The sequence below is a fragment of the Ursus maritimus genome, unplaced genomic scaffold (genome assembly GCF_017311325.1).
Source record: "Ursus maritimus isolate PB19 unplaced genomic scaffold, ASM1731132v1 scaffold_25, whole genome shotgun sequence".
NCBI lineage: Eukaryota > Metazoa > Chordata > Mammalia > Carnivora > Ursidae > Ursus > Ursus maritimus.
The window spans coordinates 29749569-29768041 of NW_024425008.1; positions in this window are offsets into that span (position 1 = coordinate 29749569).

An 18473-nucleotide genomic window follows, 5' to 3' on the forward strand; every position below is an offset into this window, starting at 1 on the left:
GAATGTTATAGGAATTTTACCTCAATTTAAAAACAAGTTAGGATGACTCAATGTAGTGGCTGAATAAAAATGAACGCCCAAGAATCAATTACCCTGACTGAGAACAGAGATATCCAGTTAGAAAAAGAAACTGGAGCGAAAGTCCGTTTTAAAGTAGCAACCAGACTAAAATTAAACTCAAGAAGAAAGGTGTGAAATCTATGCATTTAAAATTACCACACTTAATTTAAGGGCAGGGCGGAAATAACTTGAATATATATGGGAAGATTTGCCACATTCCTAGACAGGAATTCTGAAAATTATAGAGATGGTAATTCTACCCACAGTCTTCTCTAAATTAAATACAATCTTAATCGAAACCACAAATTTTTTTCTGGAAGTTGACAAATTGACTACATAATTCATGTAATATTCAGAAAATAGAAAGAATAATCTCTGTGATTTGCCCATAATCCTAAACAGCACGGATCACTTCTTCCTTGTGTGTACATATTTTTAGGAAAGCTATAATGCACAATGACAGAGATCTCAGGCTCTGTCCTTAGAGTCGGTCCCAACCGTGCAGCTTACAGGTGTGTGTATGACGTAACCTCCTTAAACCTCACTGGTCTCTTGCAAAACAGAGAGGCCGATACGTACCTCACAGACATAATGATTAAGTGAAGTTCTCTTGCTTAACCTCATTTCTCGGGCATAGTGAATCCCAGCATTCAGGAAATGGTTACTATTGCATTTATATAAATACATGGTAGCGTGTATATGATTGTATTGTACACTGTAAGCTGGTTTTTTAAGCCTGATGTTCCATAATGGACATCTTTGCAAGGCAAAACATGTATTTTTATTATCCAGTGCCTAACCCCGCACCAACACCCACTATGTGCTCAGAAAATATTCGCTACACGAATAAATAAGGAAATTAATCTTGGCGCATCTTTTTAAACTTGCTACTCATTGGAACCTTTGCCTTGGATTCCAGCACGTGGAAACACTATAGATGAATAACTGGCCCTCCGCTGACGGACATGTGTTACTTATAATGTTCAAAAAACTGAAAACAACATTCAAATATCCGTTAATAGAGATTATGGATAGACTTTGTGCTTTAAGTGAACGCAAATGAATTAAAACATTTCCACACCTATATTACTTGAGACCATGTATACCTGGAGGCCATTTCAATGTGAAGATAGTAAAGATTGTTCCATTTGAGGGTAGGAGGACCCGGGGTCTTGACTACTCCTCTGCACAGCTGAATACACCCACTTTTCCAGGTGTCTTTATTGGTTTGACTTCTTTCTGCTTTTCCAGGAGAAATATGGTAACTGTTTCTTTGTGGGAAATGACCACCAAGTGAAATGTAAGTATAGTGAACATTTCCCTGCAGAAACTATGATTCAGGAGAAAGCCTAGAACCCTAAGAGCCTTTCTATGTTGCCAAATATGGCGATTCTAAGATCTGCAAACACACACGTCAGAATGTGTGCCCTACAAGCACATCAGCCACCAGCTATGCTAGCAGCTGGGGTCTGGAGCAGGACTGGCCTAGTATTTGCAAACTGAGTCAAGATACAAATGGAGGGGCACCTGGGTGGCTCAGTCGATTAAGCATCTGCCTTTGGCTCAAATCATGATCCCGGGGTCCTGGGATCAAGTCCCTTATCAGGCTCCCTGCTCAGCGGGAGTCTGCTTCTCCCTCTCCCTCTGCAGTTCTCTCTCTCTCTCTCTCTCTCTCTGTCAAATAAAGAAATCTTTAAAAAAATAAAATTAAATTAAAAAGATACAAACGGAGACCCTGGCCCACAGCCCACCACCCTTCTCCTCCCATCTCCAACGCCATCACCCTTCACCAGAGGTTCTTTGTGTCCAAACAACCTAGTTGGCCTGGCCAGCTCTGCCCACCTCCCTCCCACCTCCGTAGAAACCCTGGACCACCCTTCGTACATTCCATCAGCTAGCACAACTGGCAGGAAACCCACTCAGGCCCTGGAAAAATGGACTACGGTTCGGAACGTTGGGGTTGCTCTGGGTGGGCCTGTTTCCTTGACTGCGCACTCCTCACCGTGTAGAGGACAGCAGCTAGGGGCCAGCAAAGCAGGGCTCTCAAAAAGCCCCCGCCTGGCAGAGCCCGGTCTCCCTGCTCTAAGGCGGCACTGGTCTGTGGCGACCAAAAGCTCAGCCAAAGCTTCCCATAGATCAGCGGCTCTCTGTGGTGATGCATTTGCCTCACGGGGGTCATTTGGCAATGTCTGGAGGCATTTTTGGTTCTCACAAGTAGGGTAGAGGGGTGCTACTGGCATCTAGTGGGTAGAGGCCAGCAAGGCTACTGAACTCCAGCAACATACAGGATAACAAAGGCCCTCCCGCCCCTGCCAACGAAGAATAATCCAGCCCAAAATGTTAATAGTGCCAATGTTGAGAACCCCTATGACACATGCATGAGTGTGGAGGCCAACAGATTTAGGGTTCAGACGCTTAGTCTGCTACTGACTTTTTAGGGGACCAGTTATTTTGCTCTCTGTACTTCAGTTTTCTCATCTGTAAAATGGGGTTAATGGAAACTTTCACAAGGCTATTTTGAGAAAGAAAAGGAACATGCCATGTAAAACGCTTGGTACAAAATAGGTCCTCAATAAGTCATAGGTGTTCCTCCAATGGGGAGGGAAGCAGACTTCATATTCTTATGTGCCTTTTGTGAACCAATTAGAAGTCTCTAAGCTTGCAAGGGGAGTCGGGCCATAAAAGGAAAAGAAGCTTATATTATTTCTGAATGACTGTGGATAAAATGTCAAGAGGAAATGTGGATATGTAGAAAGAGTCTTAAACTGCGTTAATCAGTAAGAAAGTTGTATATACGCAGCGCTTTATGAAGCTGTGAACTGGGAAAAACCGAGTTATACTTCTGGCAGGTTTTTCCCTTTTCTACAAAGGATTCTCTATATCAAAACACCATCCCTACACCTTCCACGGCCTCTCCATCCCGATACCTTCCACGGCCTCTCCATCCCGATTTACTCCCCTAGCCCCTAACCTGGCAGCAGTCCTTAGGCGTAGGGCAATCCCATCAGAGGTGACTTGCTGCCATCTGGTGGCGGAATTAGTAAGGGCGGCTAGGATTTTGTCCATTGATTCTTCCCAGGACGTGATTTTACCACACACAAAGTAAACACTTATTTACCAGGACCCAGGAGCTGCGGGGAATGTAAAGATGGACAAATCTGCACCTCTTCCCAGGATCAGATGGAGATATTTGGGTTCTTGGGCAGCTAATGATAACCTGAGACCCCTTTAAATCTGCCTTACCATGTTTAGTTGGAGTAGAGACGCTCTAGTTATTAAAAACAGAAATTACATAATTCCTTACGCTCTAATAAGGGATTTCCTCCACGTGCTCATGGAAAGCTTTCATCATCCACACTTAATAAGGAAAGAGATCGTTTGTAATCCTCTAGAGACAAAACAACATCCAGAAGTGCTTAAAAATTCTTTTTCTGACTCTATCAGCAAAATGTTTTCAACTTTCCTGTCTTTCTTCTTCTCTCTTCTGTTTTCTTTCACAATTTTAGTACTTGGGCTGCTTTCTGGAAGGCAAATTTAAGGATCGAAAATGCAGATGACAGATCGCCCCTCATTGGTAGCACTGCTATTGATGGATTTCAGAATCCCCGCTGACTCCGTGTGGCTGTCAGGCTGGAAGCCTGACCTAGCACAGCACCGAACAGATTGCATTTCCAGGGCACAGACATACTTACTAGGTCCAGTTGGTGCTGCCAAGGACTGTGTTTTATTCCTGATCTAGAACACTAAACCAATGAAAGCGGGACCTGCTTACTTTCCCCCAGATACGACTAGAGTTGCGTGTGGGAACCTGAGTTAGGTAGCACTCGATTTTCCAGTTCATTCCAGTGATCGTTGTAATGCTTATATTTATTATGAAATAATTTCCACATCTAAATAACATATACATATACATGTTACAGAAAACAAGAAAATATGTACCTAAGTACAAATCACCCAGATCAGGAAAGAGAGCACTGGTAGGGACTTCTGAGTGCCTGCATGCTGTATGCCTCTCCCCCTACCGAGGGGACTTTAATCTGAATGTTTTTGCATCTTATGTGGGTCAGAACGCATGGTTGAAAACCATAGAAATCAATTTTGATCGTCTTTAACAAAAAGGGGAATTGCTGAAAGAAGGAAGAGGTTCTCACAGAAGTCATAGGGGACTGGAGATCAGATCAGACTTGAACTGGCAGGAACCATCTGGGCTGGGGGCTGGGCTGCCACCGCCGACACTGGGTACACCGCCCCCCTAGATAGGAACCTATCTGACCTTTGCTTTGCATCCTTCACTCACGATCAAATGGCTTTTTAAAGATTTTATTTATTTATTTGACAGAGAGAGAGACAGCCAGCGAGAGAGGGAACACAAGCAGGGGGAGTGGGAGAGGAAGAAGCAGGCCCACAGCGGAGGAGCCCGGTGTGGGGCTCGATCCCATAACGCCAGGATCACGCCCTGAGCTGAAGGCAGACGCCCAACCGCTGTGCCACCCAGGTGCCCCTCAAATGGCTTTTTAAACCTGGATCCTGTGCGCATAGCAGGCAGGAGGGTGGCTTCTGGGACGTTCAAAATCTAAAAACTGTCCTCTACAGATGAGTGCCCCAGAGCTGCCAGCAGGCCCACCCACCTGTCTCTGCTTTTGTCCTCCGGAAGCTTTCCACCTGGGAGGAAGCTCTGAAGGGAAATAAGGAACTGGAGAGTATAGGGAAAGTGTCCTGAGAGGTTCCCAGGTATTTACCAAGCGCCTTCATCAAGCGCCCACGAATGTGACAAATGCCCCTCCAATGAGAGCTGAACCCGGGATGCAGACAGGGAGGATTCCGAAACCATGTCAAGTCGTGGAAAGCCTTGGATGTCTTGCTAAGAGTTTGGATTTTAATCCTGTGGGGCATGAGGGGTGTGTGTGTGTGTGTGTGTGTGTGTGTGTGTGTGTGTGTGTATGGAGCAGAGCTGTGCTCTGGGAGGATTATGCTGAGGGGTACTGTGGGGGTGGAACTGGCCCAGTGTGGCCAATCCTTGGATTCTCAGAAAGAGAAAGTAAAGGGAGGTATGGGGGTGGCATTTCCATTCCCCATTCCCGTGGCTTTGGTGTAATTCTCCAGGCCAGGTTCTCTCCTCTCCCCTGAGAATGTACAGGGCTGGTCTGAAGGGGGAGCTGGGGGAATGAGGCCAGTGAGCCGTGCAGCCTTTCCCTGCCTCCCCCTCTGAGGGGCCAGCTTCCGACAGGCACGGGCGTTCAAGTCTGACCTCCAGGCAGTGAGCTCTCTGCCTTCCTGAGTCTTGGGGCCTCCCTACTTCTGCTTTCTCAAGCTGTTTTGTGGGGGGTCTTCCCCGCCCCCACCCTGTCTCTCAGGGAGAAGGCTAGGATGCTTCAGGGCTCTGACTGCAGACCTCTCCTCCCCAGTCCAGGTGCACCTGCTGCCATGCCAGCACTGAGGACTGCCAAATGTCTTTCCCGACTCTTCCCCTAAATTCCAGCTTGTTGGACGACCAACTGACCTCTCACACATTTCCAAAGGGTGTTCATGAATGTCCCCTCCCCAGACCCGTTCCCTCCTCGGCGCCCCCTCACCACAGATAAACCAGTTGCTCGGCCCTCACATGTTCACTGTCCTGCTCTACTTTCTGCAGCCGTATAGACTCCAACCATTTCCTGCCCCGGACACCACGCACGCTCTTGTTCAATGCCGTCCGATGGACAAAGAGTGCGAGGCACAAACACAAGCCATGTGTGTCATTTTAGATTTTCTAGACACCAGATTTAAAAGGTAAAATGAAGCAACTTGGATTAATTTTAATAATCTATTTTATGTAATCCAACATGGTCACATATTATCATTTCAACGTGTGATAAATGTTTTGTTTTGCTTTTTTAAATTATCAATGCGAGGGTGCCTGGGTGGTCCAGGGACGGGGTGCCTGGGTGGCTCAGTTGGTTAAGCATCTGCCTTCGGCTCAGGGCGTGATCCCGGCATTACGGGATCGAGCCCCACATCAGGCTCTTCGGCTATGAGCCTGCTTCTTCCTCTCCCACTCCCCCTGCTTGTGTTCCCTCTCTCGCTGGCTGTCTCTATCTCTGTCAAATAAATAAATAAAATCTTTAAAAAAAAAAAAAAGCATCTGCCTTCGATTCAGGTCATGATCCCGGGGTACCGGGTACCAGGATCTAGTCCCACATCTGGCTCCTTGCCGAGCAGGGAGCCGTCTTTTCCCTCTGCCCTTCACCCTGCTCCTGCTCGCTCTCAAATAAAGAAATAAACAAAATCTTTAAAAATAAATAAATAAACTATCAATGCGATATTTTATTTTTGTGGTCAGTCTTTGTCAGTTCAGACTAGCCACATTTCAAGTCCTCACAGCCAACCCGTGGCTCCCGGCTTCCATACCAAACAGCCCAGCGAGGGCCTCGGCAACCTTCGGATCTAGTCTGGGTTATTGCAATGGTCTTCCTGCTTCCACGCTTGCTTTCCTGAAGGCATTTTTCCACAAAGCAGCCAGATCTGACGGTCAGATCATGTCACTTCCCTTTTTAAAGCCCTCAGCAGTTTCCCACCACAACCACCAGCAGGGTCCAGAGGCAGGCTCCCTCCCTTTCCTTCATCACCTACGCCTGGCTCCCTCCCTTGCCACTTCACCACCTGACCCTCCTTGCGGCTCTCCAAGCCTGTCCAGTAAGCTCCCAGCCCCGACCCTCCCCACTGACTGCTCCCTCTGCCCAGGGCACTCTTCCCCATCATGGTCTGTCCATTCGCCCTGCTTGCCCTTTCCCCAGATCCAGCCAGCTACATGCCCTTTGGGCAGCCAGAGTCTCAGAGAGGAGAAGTTGGCCAGCTTGTACCCCCTCTGCCGAGAGGTGCCATCCTGCCGCCTCCATGGGACTGCGCTGGCCGCCGCAGGGGGCTCGAGATCTGTGCATTCCCCAGGCCCTATGCTGGAAGGAGCACAAGTCCTCTCTGCCCTCAGAACCCCCAGATGTATTCAGGTGACTGTCCCCAACCTGAGCTTATGACCCTGACCGAGATAGCGGGGAGGGTGCCAGCCCTTCCTGAGGCGCTTCTCTTCCCCCAGATTCTCTTCCCACTGAATGCAGAATGGCCAGGCTCAGGGACTGGGAAGGTTCAGCATTATCATCCTGCCACTTCTTAAAAGGTATTTCGATGGGAAGATATTTGCCATACCTCAATAATAAAAGACCAGGGCTAAAATGATCCACTGGGTGATGTAACACCCACATTGTGTTACAAATTCCCCTCTTGTTAGCACAGCCCATGACTTGCCTGTGAGGTGAGCGTAAGGGAAGGCCGTGAGCCTTCTGGACTTTTAATGCAGAACCACGCTGGGCGCTGCCTTCACGTGGCTCCTGCAGGATTGCATGTGGGTCCACCTGCGGGGCTGCAGGGCGCCAGCCTGCCCACAAGGCCCAGGCAGGACAGGTGCAAGCAAGCGCCCAGGGACAGCGGGCGGGGTTGGGTGTGAGATGGGCCTGTGCCGGTGACCAGTGGTCCCACCAGGGTGCTGCTCAGCCAAGCTCATCTGCACATGTGCTCCCTACAGTTCTTCTATGGCCCAGATCCTGAACCCTTTCTTGATTAAATTCTAACCGGCGTTCGTCGAGTCTTGGAAGCCCCTCCACAGTCTTGAGTCCTCTGGGAACCCAGATGGAAGCTGCTAAAAGATTAACCCTACTTATCTCTGGGTGGCGAGATTTTTGTTTTGTCCTTTGTGCTTATCTTTATTTTCTGCCTCTGCTAAAACACGCCCCAGTGACTTGTGTAATTTTGTTTAAGCCAAAAAGAAATCAATGTTATAAAGGACCTGTGACCCTGTGAGTCCCGCAGCTGTCTGCCCCTGGGACTTTAGCCTCCCATGCATCTCACTCTCTCCTGCCCATGGAACATTTGCTTACATCTAGAAGCAGGTAAGAAACGCCTAAGGGGTGAGGCTTTCCTCTCCACCAGTCTCACCATTTTCCAGGCTGAGAGGTCTAGACACCGTAGGGAGCTTGGCAATAATCACAGCCTGAGTGATTCCAGAGGATAAGTGAAGAACTCCTTCAGGAAAGGTGGTAAGACCCTGGGAGCCGTCTCCCCAGCCCCCAGCACTAGCTATCATGAGCAGGGGAGCCGATCACGGTCCACCACACGCCTACCGCCCTCTGCCCACACCACATGCACTCAGCATCCCTTAGAGGTGGGCCAAGTTCTCTAGTATTGGTCTCCCCAGGACCACCCGTGCACCTGCTGAGGCTCCAGCCATGCAGCATCCAATTCAGACATTGACAGAAGTGCCTTGTGGAACAGAAAGAGTTCAAAAGGGACTCCAGGGGTGGGTCGCCATCTCTGGCCACAGGGAGCTCCAGGACAAGTGAGCCCATGTGTCAATGCCCGCTTTGCCGTCCCCCATTTCAGCACGTTTTATATTTATTTTGGAATGGGTTCAGTCCTCTACAAGTGTGGGAAAGAGGGTGTTTGCCCTCTTTGCTGATTTTGTAGCTTGTACACACATTTCCCAACCACATGCTAGAACACCAGACAGTACCATTTTGCTTTAATCTCAATAGACAAGTAACAGACCACGCTGAGGACTGGGCGAATGCCTTCCCTTCATCCCCCCTCCGATCACCTGTCTTAACCCCAGAGTCTCAGTTTAGAGCGATACTTGATATGTGAGTCCCCTGAAAAAGTCCTTTCTGCGTGAACCTCTCCCAGCACCCCAGCCCCAGGAACAGGCATTTTTAAAGTCCTTCATTCCTTTCTTAGATGACAGTTATGGGTTAATATCAAATACAGATTCACCTTCCCAATCCCTGCAATTTCCAAATCCAAAATGCTCTGCCATCTAAAAGTTTGTTTTGTGATTCCTGTAACAGCAAACCCTGTTCTGAACTGGTGCGAAGCTGTTTATGATCTTTATTTATCCCGTTGTGTGATCCAGGGCAGAAATACCAGCGTATCAGGAATACGGATGTGTCTGATTATGATGCTGCCCCAGACCCCGACCGGGAGGTCATGTACCATGCAGTCAATGCACTCTATCATCTTTCCAAACTTGGAGAAGTCATGGGAAGTTTTGGATAAGAAATTATGAACCTGCATCTGCTTCTCTAAATATAATATTTGGTCTTCTATAGTCCAGTTTATTTTTTCTAGATGATTTATAATTGATTGAGAGGGATGCATCCAAGTCCCCTCCTACTTGTTGGCTTCTTTGTTTTTAACTTGTATCTCCTGCAATTGTAGCTTTGTGAATAACTGTGCTTTGTTATTCTGTACATATTCAGAATAGCTGTAGTCACTGTGAATTGCATCTCTGAGCATATAAACTATCTTTCTTCACCTTCACTTTGCTTCGTATTAAGATTATGGCCTGTGGGGCACCTGGGTGACTCAGTCGGTTAAGCGTCTGCCTTCGGCTCAGGTCCTGATCCCAAGGTCCTGGGATCAAGCCCCGCATTGGGCTCTGCGCTCAGTGGAGAGCCTGCTTCTCCCTCTCCCCCTGCTCCCTCCCCTCCCGTGCTCACTCACTCTCTCTGTCTCTATAATAAATAAGTAAAATCTAAAAAAAAAAAAAATTATGACCTGTGCTCTGTTTTCTCTGTATTTGTCTCACATACCTTTGTACATACTTTCCTTTTCAACCTTTCAGAAGACACTTTGTCCTAGATGGGTCATTTGTTTGATTTACAGTATAAAGGTGGGTCTTGGGGCACCTGGGTGGCTCAGTCAGTTAAGTGTCTGCCTTCAGCTCAGGTCATGATCCCAGAGTCCTGGGATCAAGTCTCGAGTCAGGCTCCCTGCTCAGCAGGGAGTCTGCTTCTCCCTCTCCCTCTAACCCTCCCTGCTGCACATGCTCTCTCTGTCTCTCTCAAATGAATAAATAAAAAATCTTACCAAAAAAAAAAGTGGGTCTTGCCTAAAGAACAGTCTGAATCTTTTTTTTTTGTAGGTGAATTAAGCCTGTTTCAACATTTATTGATATGCCACATGTTAGCCTTAGTTCTATCATATTAATATCATTATACTTTGTAGATTTAAAAAGCTTTCACTAAATAGTCTGTTGTCTTTGTTGCTGTGAGTAATTCCTCTCAAATTTCAAGTTTTCATTTTTGCTCTAGTTTTTACTTTTATTGTTTTTTTTTTTTAATTTATTTATTTGAGAGAGAAAGAGTGAGAGCATGAGCAGAGTGAGGGGCAGAGGGAGAGGGAGAAGCAGACTCCTCTCTGAGTGGGGAGCCTGCCATGGGGCTCGATCCCAGGACTCCAGGATCATGACCTGAGCCTAAGGCAGATGCTTAACTGACTGAGCCACCCAGGCATCCCTAGCTTTTACTTTTATAATGACAATCTTAAATAATGCCTCTTGTTTTCTATTATCTAACAATTACCTTTCTATAAACAATGCAAAAATGAGCACATTTCTCTTCTTTCCTTTTTCTCCTTTTCTACCCAGTTTTAGTCCATAATATCTTTTCAGAGTTTGGGTGCTTTTTGCCAGCTTTGAGGAATGTTCTTTGGCTCCCAGATATTAGAGACATAGCAATCAAGAAACAAGAGTCTACCTCTCACCTACTTTCCCCCTTCCTCTGCCAACATTTGTTACATGATTTAATATCGTCAGGACACATAACTCTTACACCCTTTTCAATCACTGTAATGTGTAGGATTATGTTAGCTTGGTCCCCAGTAAATGTGTCCAAGGCTTGCTGCCAATCTTCCTTCCATATTTTCCCTGATTATCTCTGACTTGGCTGACATTCATCCTCTGGGAATTTTCTCAAGAAAAGTCCATAGAATCAATATTCTCTGAAATTTTTCATGTTCAAGACTATCTATAGTCTTTATATAAGTTGAAGTGTAATTTGGCTGGATATAAAATCCTTAGGTAACACTTTTCTTTCCCCTCGACGATCTTATGGCAACACCACTTCTGGCCTTGAATGTTGCTGGAGAGGACGGGAGGCCAGCCCGGTTTTTCTTCCAAGTATCTTGATGGTTTTGTTGAATCGGTCATCTTTAAAAGGTCTAGCACCTTTTCTAGGTTCTGTCTCTCGGGTGACTCTCCTGGGCTCATTTCCCTTTATAGATGGTATAAACCAGTCTCCCGCGCTTCAGAGAATCATCCTTCTGTTCGATCTGTCCGCTGGTTCGGCGTTCTTCTTCGGAGGCTCCAGCTATGTGTCTACTGACTCCTGTTTGCCCACATTCTACATCTGCCACCTTCTGTCTACTCTTTTCTTAATTCTCTAGTTCCACTCAATTTTATTGCCTTTCTGATGTCTCTCCTCCACATTCCTTACTCTGTTTTTTAATTGCCCATTATGTGTACCTTCTTCCATTTCTAACCAAATTTTTAAAAATATTTTATTTATTTATTTATTTGAGAGAGAGAATGAGCGGGTGGGAGGGGCAGGAGGAGAGGGAGAAGCAGACTCCCAGCTGAGCAGGGAGCCCAATGCGGGGCTCGATCCCACGACCCTGGGATCACGACCTGAGCCAAAGGCAATCATTTAACTGACTGAGCCACCCAGATGCCCCTCGACCTTCTTCCATTTCATTTTTATTTCTCTGATACTTGGTTTTTTCTGAGTTCTACCTGCCCATGCTTCCTCTCCTCCTGTTATCTCAACATCTCTTCCCTGTGTTCTCTCTTCAACCTTTTATTTTGAAAAATTGCAAACTGACAGACATGTTGGAAAACTAATACAATGAACATCCGTAGAGTCACCAGCGGTTAGCATTGCGCCATGTCTTTTTGAGCTTTTGCCCTCTCTTTACACACACACAATACACAAACACATTTTTCCAAACCACTTCAAAATAAACTGCAGACATCATGACACTCTCTCCACAAAAATGTCAGCCTGCATACATAACTATAATACTAACTTAACGATACGAGACGCCTGGGTGGCTCAGTCGGTTAAGCACCTGCCTTCGGCTCAGGTCATGGCCCTAGGGTTCTGGGATCAAGTCCTGAGTTGGGCTCCTTGCTCAGCAGGGAGCCTGCTTCTCCCTCTGCCTGCCACTGCCCCTGCTTGTGCTCTCCCTCTCTGACAAATAAATAAAATCTTTTAAAAATATATATTCCATAATATCATCTAATATATAGTCCATATTAAAATTGCCCGAGTCGCCCTCAAAATGTTCGCTATTTTTAAGCAGTTACAATCATGCTTTGCACTTGGGTGTTATGTCCCTTCATTCTCTTTTAACGTAGAACAGCACCCCAACTTTTGTTATATTTACTTTTTTAAAAATACATCCATATTCTAGTCTCCCCTGTTCTAGATTTGTCTTGTTAGTTCTTTACATTTCATTTGTTTTATAACACTTATATTTTCAATAAGCTATCAGCTAGGTCTACAGATTTAATTAGGTTCATATTAAACATATTTGGCTGTAATTATATTGTGCATTTCATACTGCATTCCGTCAGGGGACATATGATGTGAGGTTGTCTCATAATTAGTAATTCACAGTTTGATCACTTGGTTAAGGGGGGTAACTGCCAAGTTTCACCAAGGTAAAGGTACATATCTTCCCTCTAGAATTAACTGATTAATCTGTATGCTGATTCTTCATCACCATGTGAATGTCTTCTTCCCGCGTTACGTTACACAGAGGCTTTAGCATCTATTAAGAATTATTACCTGAGGGGCGCCTGGGTGGCTCAGATGGTTAAGCGTCTGCCTTCAGCTCAGGTCATGATACTGGGGTCCTGGGATCAAGTCCCGCATCGGGCTCCCTGCTCAGCAGGAAGTCTGCTTGTCCCTCTCCCTCTGCTCCTCTCCCCTACTCGTGCTCCGTCTCTCTCTCCTCTCTCTCAAATAAATAAATAAAATCTTTAAAAAAAAAAAGAATTATTACCTGAATCAACTATTACATTAAGGATTCCAGAATGGTGACTCAAAAACTTATTTTTGTTCTTGTATTTCTATTTCGTGGTTTTCCTTCATGGAAGCAACGAGTGGATTCACTTGTGAGACTCCAACAGCATCATGTCTGGACTGTTTTCATCTGCTCTACGGCAATGTTTTCCTGATGAGTACTCTTCAGTTGTTGGAAATTTTTCCTACTCTCTTCCTCGTTCATTTTATGGTGGCTTTAATTTGCTGCTGGGTGATCCTCATCGTGGAATAGGCTCATTACTTGCTTGAGGCTCCCGCAGAGGTGGCCAGGGGAGCCTTCCGGGCTGGCTGGGTTTCCCCACCGCCATCAACTGCAGTCACAGGCTGTTTACGGTTCATCCATCTGCTGGCTTGTGTAGCCTTACGTGAAGGATGCAGGATGGCCATGAATTCTTCGCTACTCCGCCACAAACACGACGTGGTGAAAGGGACATTGTGGGGCTTCCCCAAACTGGGTCACAAGATACCTTGTTGCTTTGGCTCAGGCCCCTTGGAGCAATTGCTCTGACGGAAGTCAGCGACCACGTCAGAAGTCAGACTATCCCGAGACCACTGAGCTCTGAGGAGATCCATCCTGGCCACGTGGAGAGACCCTATGGAGAGAGAGGAGCGTGACAAGTCGAGGCAGGGGACACGTGAGAGAAGGAGGCTCGGGTGGCTCACCTTCACCACCCTCCGACAGCAACGGTAGTGAGGAAGCCCCAGCGAAGGCTACCAGCTGGGACTGTCACACCTAGAACTGTGAAAGATCGTAAGTTGGTGTTTCAAGGCACTGAGTCCAGAGGTGGTTTGTTAGGGAGCAACGGATAATGGAAACACCCACTTCTGCTGGTTGCAGGGACCTAACCGGGGTCAAAAATGTCTTCTGCTGTCAGCCTTGCTCACCCAGTCCCCAGAACTGCTGTTACAAAGAAGGGATATCACTTGAAATTGCCTTCTTCGCCTTCAGGGGCACATATTTCTGGAACTTTCTCACGTCTATCTCCTTTGAGCTTTCCTGTCTGTCCCTCTTCGTCCCTTTTCCCTTCACGTTCTCCTCTGTGACTTCTGCCTGCTATCGGGCACTCGGGCAGCCTTTTCACATACTTGGGGTCTACAAATTGTATCTGTCCTCTACCTTCATTAAAAACTACTGTCTGGGGGCTGCCTGGGAGGCTCAGTCCGTTAAGCATCTGACTTTGGCTCAGGTCATGATCTCAAGGTCCTGGGATTGAGTCCCACATCAGGCTCCCTGCTCAGAGGGGAGTCTGCTTCTCCCTCTCCCTCTGCTGCTCCTTGCCCCCCCCCACCCCGCTCACGCTCTCCCTCTCAAATAAATAAATAAATAAAATCTTTTTAAAAAAATATATTGTGTGGGGGGAACGCCTAGCTGGCTCACTCAGAATAGCATGTGACTCTTGATCTCAGGGTTGTAAGTTCAAGCCCCATGTTGGATGTAGAAATTACTTAAATGAATAAAGGAAAACTTAAAATATATATTGTCTGTGAGAATTTTCCCCTCCCATTTTTCTTTTTGCTTTTGAATGATTTCCAAGAAAAGAGAGGGAAATGCCGGTTTCTGTGTAGGAGGAAGCAGGCTTGAGGGATGGAATATAGAAAGGGCCACGGCGACCCCCCCCACACACCCCACTGAATACAGACAGGCCCAGCAGGCCACCCACCACAAAATATCCACAGACCCTAGCTGACCAATGGGCTACTTACAACCAGGCACGGGTCCCAAACAAGAGAAGATTCCACAGTTACCTTTGGGTAACAGGTAACGCGGGAAGAAGATATTCATATGGTGAAGATTCCACAGGGCCCCATACCACCTTATCTTCCCCCTTTAAGAACAACCCCCTCCCACTGCCTCCCTCGTGGCAGCCTCTCCTCTCTCGGTCCTGCCCGCACTTCCTCGTGGTGGATTCAATAAACCTCTATCTCCTTTGTCCCGCCTCGGGTGAATTCTTTCATCTCGGGCACCACCGGCCTCCACCTGATTATCACCCCACGCGTGGCGGCCCCCATCCAGCCGAGAGACACGTCGTGTAGGCACCGTATTCTACAAACACTTTCTTATCATGCACTACTAGATTTTCAGTGGCTCCATTCTTTTAAATGACCATCACCTCTCACCTGCTAACAGAAACTCAGGTTGCTTCCAATCGTTCACGGCTCCAAGCAAAGCTGCAGTGGGATCCCTGTACCCAGATCCTTTGTGCACTCGAACAAGTATTTCTGCAGGAGAATTTTCTACAAGTAGGATTTGGGGGGCAAGGGCAATGGCTGATGGGGGGCTTTTATGCCACATCGGAAATGGGGAAATAGCTCCGTTTTACCGGAGCTGAAGCTACAGTGCCCCTTAAGTAATTTCACCTGGCTTCCATGACCCCTAGTAAATCGCTCCGGTGTTGTGCTGCTTGCTATAACCAGCCCGTGAAAGAACGGGTCCAGTCCAGTTGGAAGAGCTTCTCCATTCAAACGTTGGAGATCTCAAAAGGCAGAGGCAGAAGAAGGAGCCGGACAAAGCAACACAACATAGCAGTTAGGGGCCTAGGGCCAGGCGGGAACGAACACTCAGACTCTCGGGCCTGGGTCTGCACAGGAATCCCACCCCTGCCAACGCAAACTGGGCAGATTGCTTAACCTCTCCGAGCCTGGCTTTCCTCATCTCTGAGAGGAGAGTAACAGCGCCTAACAGAACCAAGGTTATTGTGAGGACTGAAGAAGAACCGTAATTTCAATCAGTGTCTGTCTCAGAACACGTGCACAGTGACGTCCGATATCATTAATCTAACACAGAAGATCCCTCCGTCCCTCAAATTTTATGGCATCAGAGGAGGTACGGAGAAGACATGGAGAAAACGATGGAGGTGGTCATCTTCCTAGAATTTTTCCTTTTGGTGCAAAGGCACATAGCTGGGAGCAAACAGAAGGAATGGGGGGAGGGGGGTTGCCAGGGCAAGAAAGTGTGTTTTCCCTAAGGGAAAAGTCCGCAGTGGGAGGTAGACTTTGGGTTTCTGAGAAGCGAGGAGCTGCTGAATTAGTATCCAGTTTACAGAGTTCATGGGAGCTCTGCTCTTTCTCTGTGTATCAATAGACAGAGCCTGGGGAGCTTTTAACTGACCTTCTAACAGCTAATGACTGATGTCTCTGCACCCCCTTGGGCATGAGACAGATGTGTAAAAAGTAACGTCTTGTTGTGGCTTCAGTGTCCCAGGTATGATTGCAAAAACAAAAAACAACCAAGTGAACTTGACCATCTAATTGGCTTTATTAAGTGATTCATGAATCAGGCAGCACCCCGTGTAGCAAGTAGGGGGGGGACTCCGAAAAGTTGTACAAAATGGAAGGTGTTCACAGGAAGGAGAGGGAGTCAAGAGAGTTATTAGCAAAAGATTGTTCTGGGCAAGATGACCGTTCCTTAAGGGGATGGGCAGGGGGTCTTATTATGCAGATTACTTCTTCTTCCTTTTGCGGGGGGAGGGGAATGGAGCCAGCCCGTGTGGCAGATGACCTCATTGATGCTTATCAGAAAATTCCTCACAGGTCAGTTAAGGCTCCATTTCTGGGGGAGGCTAGAACTGCAGTTAAATTAAGTAGGAAGCCCCGGGTTCCTGACTTGGCCTGGCTGAAGTGACATTTTGGGCCTAGGACATTTTTTGCTTTCTGCTTTGTATTGTGACCATCTGGTCACGCATGGTCTCCTATGCACTATAAAGGCCCTGAGGGCAGGGACATGTATTAGAGTTTTATATTCACGCAGTGCGGGTGATCGTTCTGCCCTAGTACTCTGTTGGGGGGGGCCTCTTCGGACCAGCTCCAATGAGAGAGAGCAGCCTTCTTTCGGCCTGTACCTGACCCTCCGGGTACACTCAGTCCAAGTGATGTGGGAACCAAAGGCAGAAGAAAAATTATTCAATTTCCTTACCACCTACAGCCCAGTGACAAGCCCTTGAAACAGCCAGAGAAACATTCCTCTAGGAACTCAGCCACCTCGATGTTAAATGCTTTGCTAAGGGTAAGAGGCAATCTCAGCCCAACCCCCAGGATCCTAAGCCTGCTTTAACATATAAAAATTCTTTTGGAAACTTCCTTTATCTCTACCCCCAAAGATACATGTTGGCAATCATCCCCCAACCATATGACCCACTGAGTCTCTTGACTAATGTTTTATTAGACAGTAATAAATGACCTTTTCCCAACAAGAGCCAGCCCCCTCAAGGTCCTGGAAATCTTGCTTCCAAAATTCTTCAGAGACTTAACACTATCCCTAACCCCCTCCCAACTTGAAAGTTGGGATATAATCAGTCACTCCTCACAACCCCAGTGCAGCTCTTTCTGCCCACGGGTCCTGTGCCTGTGCTTTAATAAAACCACCTTTTGGCACCAAACACGGCTCAAGAATTCTTTCTTGGCTGTCAGCTTCAAGCCCTAATGTCTTTCCTACATCAAGGGGAAAGGAGCTTGGTAGCTGATGTGCTTTGCAGTAGGGTTCCTGAGCCAAGAAAGAATTCTTAAAACATTTTTGGTGCAAAAAGGCGGTTTTATTAAAGCACAGGGACAGGACAGTTGATTATATACTTTGGAGTTGGGGGAAGTAAAGAGCAGAGAAGTTTCCAAAAGAATTTTCATCTGCTAAAGAAGACTTACAGGATCCTGGAGGCCTGACTATTGTCAAGCTGAGGTTGTTTTTCCCTCCAGCAAGGCATTAAGACTAGGACGGTTGGGAGTTCCTGGAGGAATGTTGTACTCGGCCTGTCTCACATATTTGTCAATGGGCTGCAGGTTATAAGGAAATTTAATTTTATCGACATTTATTTTGCTTTTGTTCTCCACATCCTAGCCAGGGCGCAGCGGTGCAAGGGGGGCCCCAAACAGACCAGGTTCAGTCACCTGACCTTGACGAAATCCAAAGGCAGAGAGAGTAGTGGTGGTTTATGTCAGTGAGGCCAACACTGGGAGGACAGCAGGCTAGCGTCTCAAAGACGGTCTCCAAAGTGCCGAAAATACTTCCAGGTTTATCCAAGGAAAATGCAGGGCAGAGGTCGGCGGGTACGTGCGGGAGGGCAGGTCACCATTGTCACGGGTGGGGTCTTGCTGGCTCAGGGCAGCCCTTACTGCTCGAGGGGGTAGTTTCCGTTCGGTTGTCAGGGGACGCCTTGCCCGCAGGGTCTTTTGCCTGACATCAGCCCGAAGGAAGATCTTAATCTAGAAAGTTTGAGGTCAAAGCAAAGGTGGATGAAGTCCTATTTCAGCTTCCAGTTCCAGTTCCAGTCCCAGGGTCACAGTATTCGGCCCTATGGGCTGTGCTCAACTCCAGGGTCCAGCATTTTCGGGCGTGCGGTGGGTTAGGCTGCCTCTGGCCTCCCAGCCTTCATCTGCGCAGTCTCCCAGGGGCCCCAAGGGCCGTTGTTGGAGAACGCTCATTTTTAGGTGGTTCCTCGTTCCAAATCAAAATCTGTCCCCACCCCCAAGCCACAGTGGTTCACACCCTGGTCCCCGTCCTGCTTTCTGGAATCC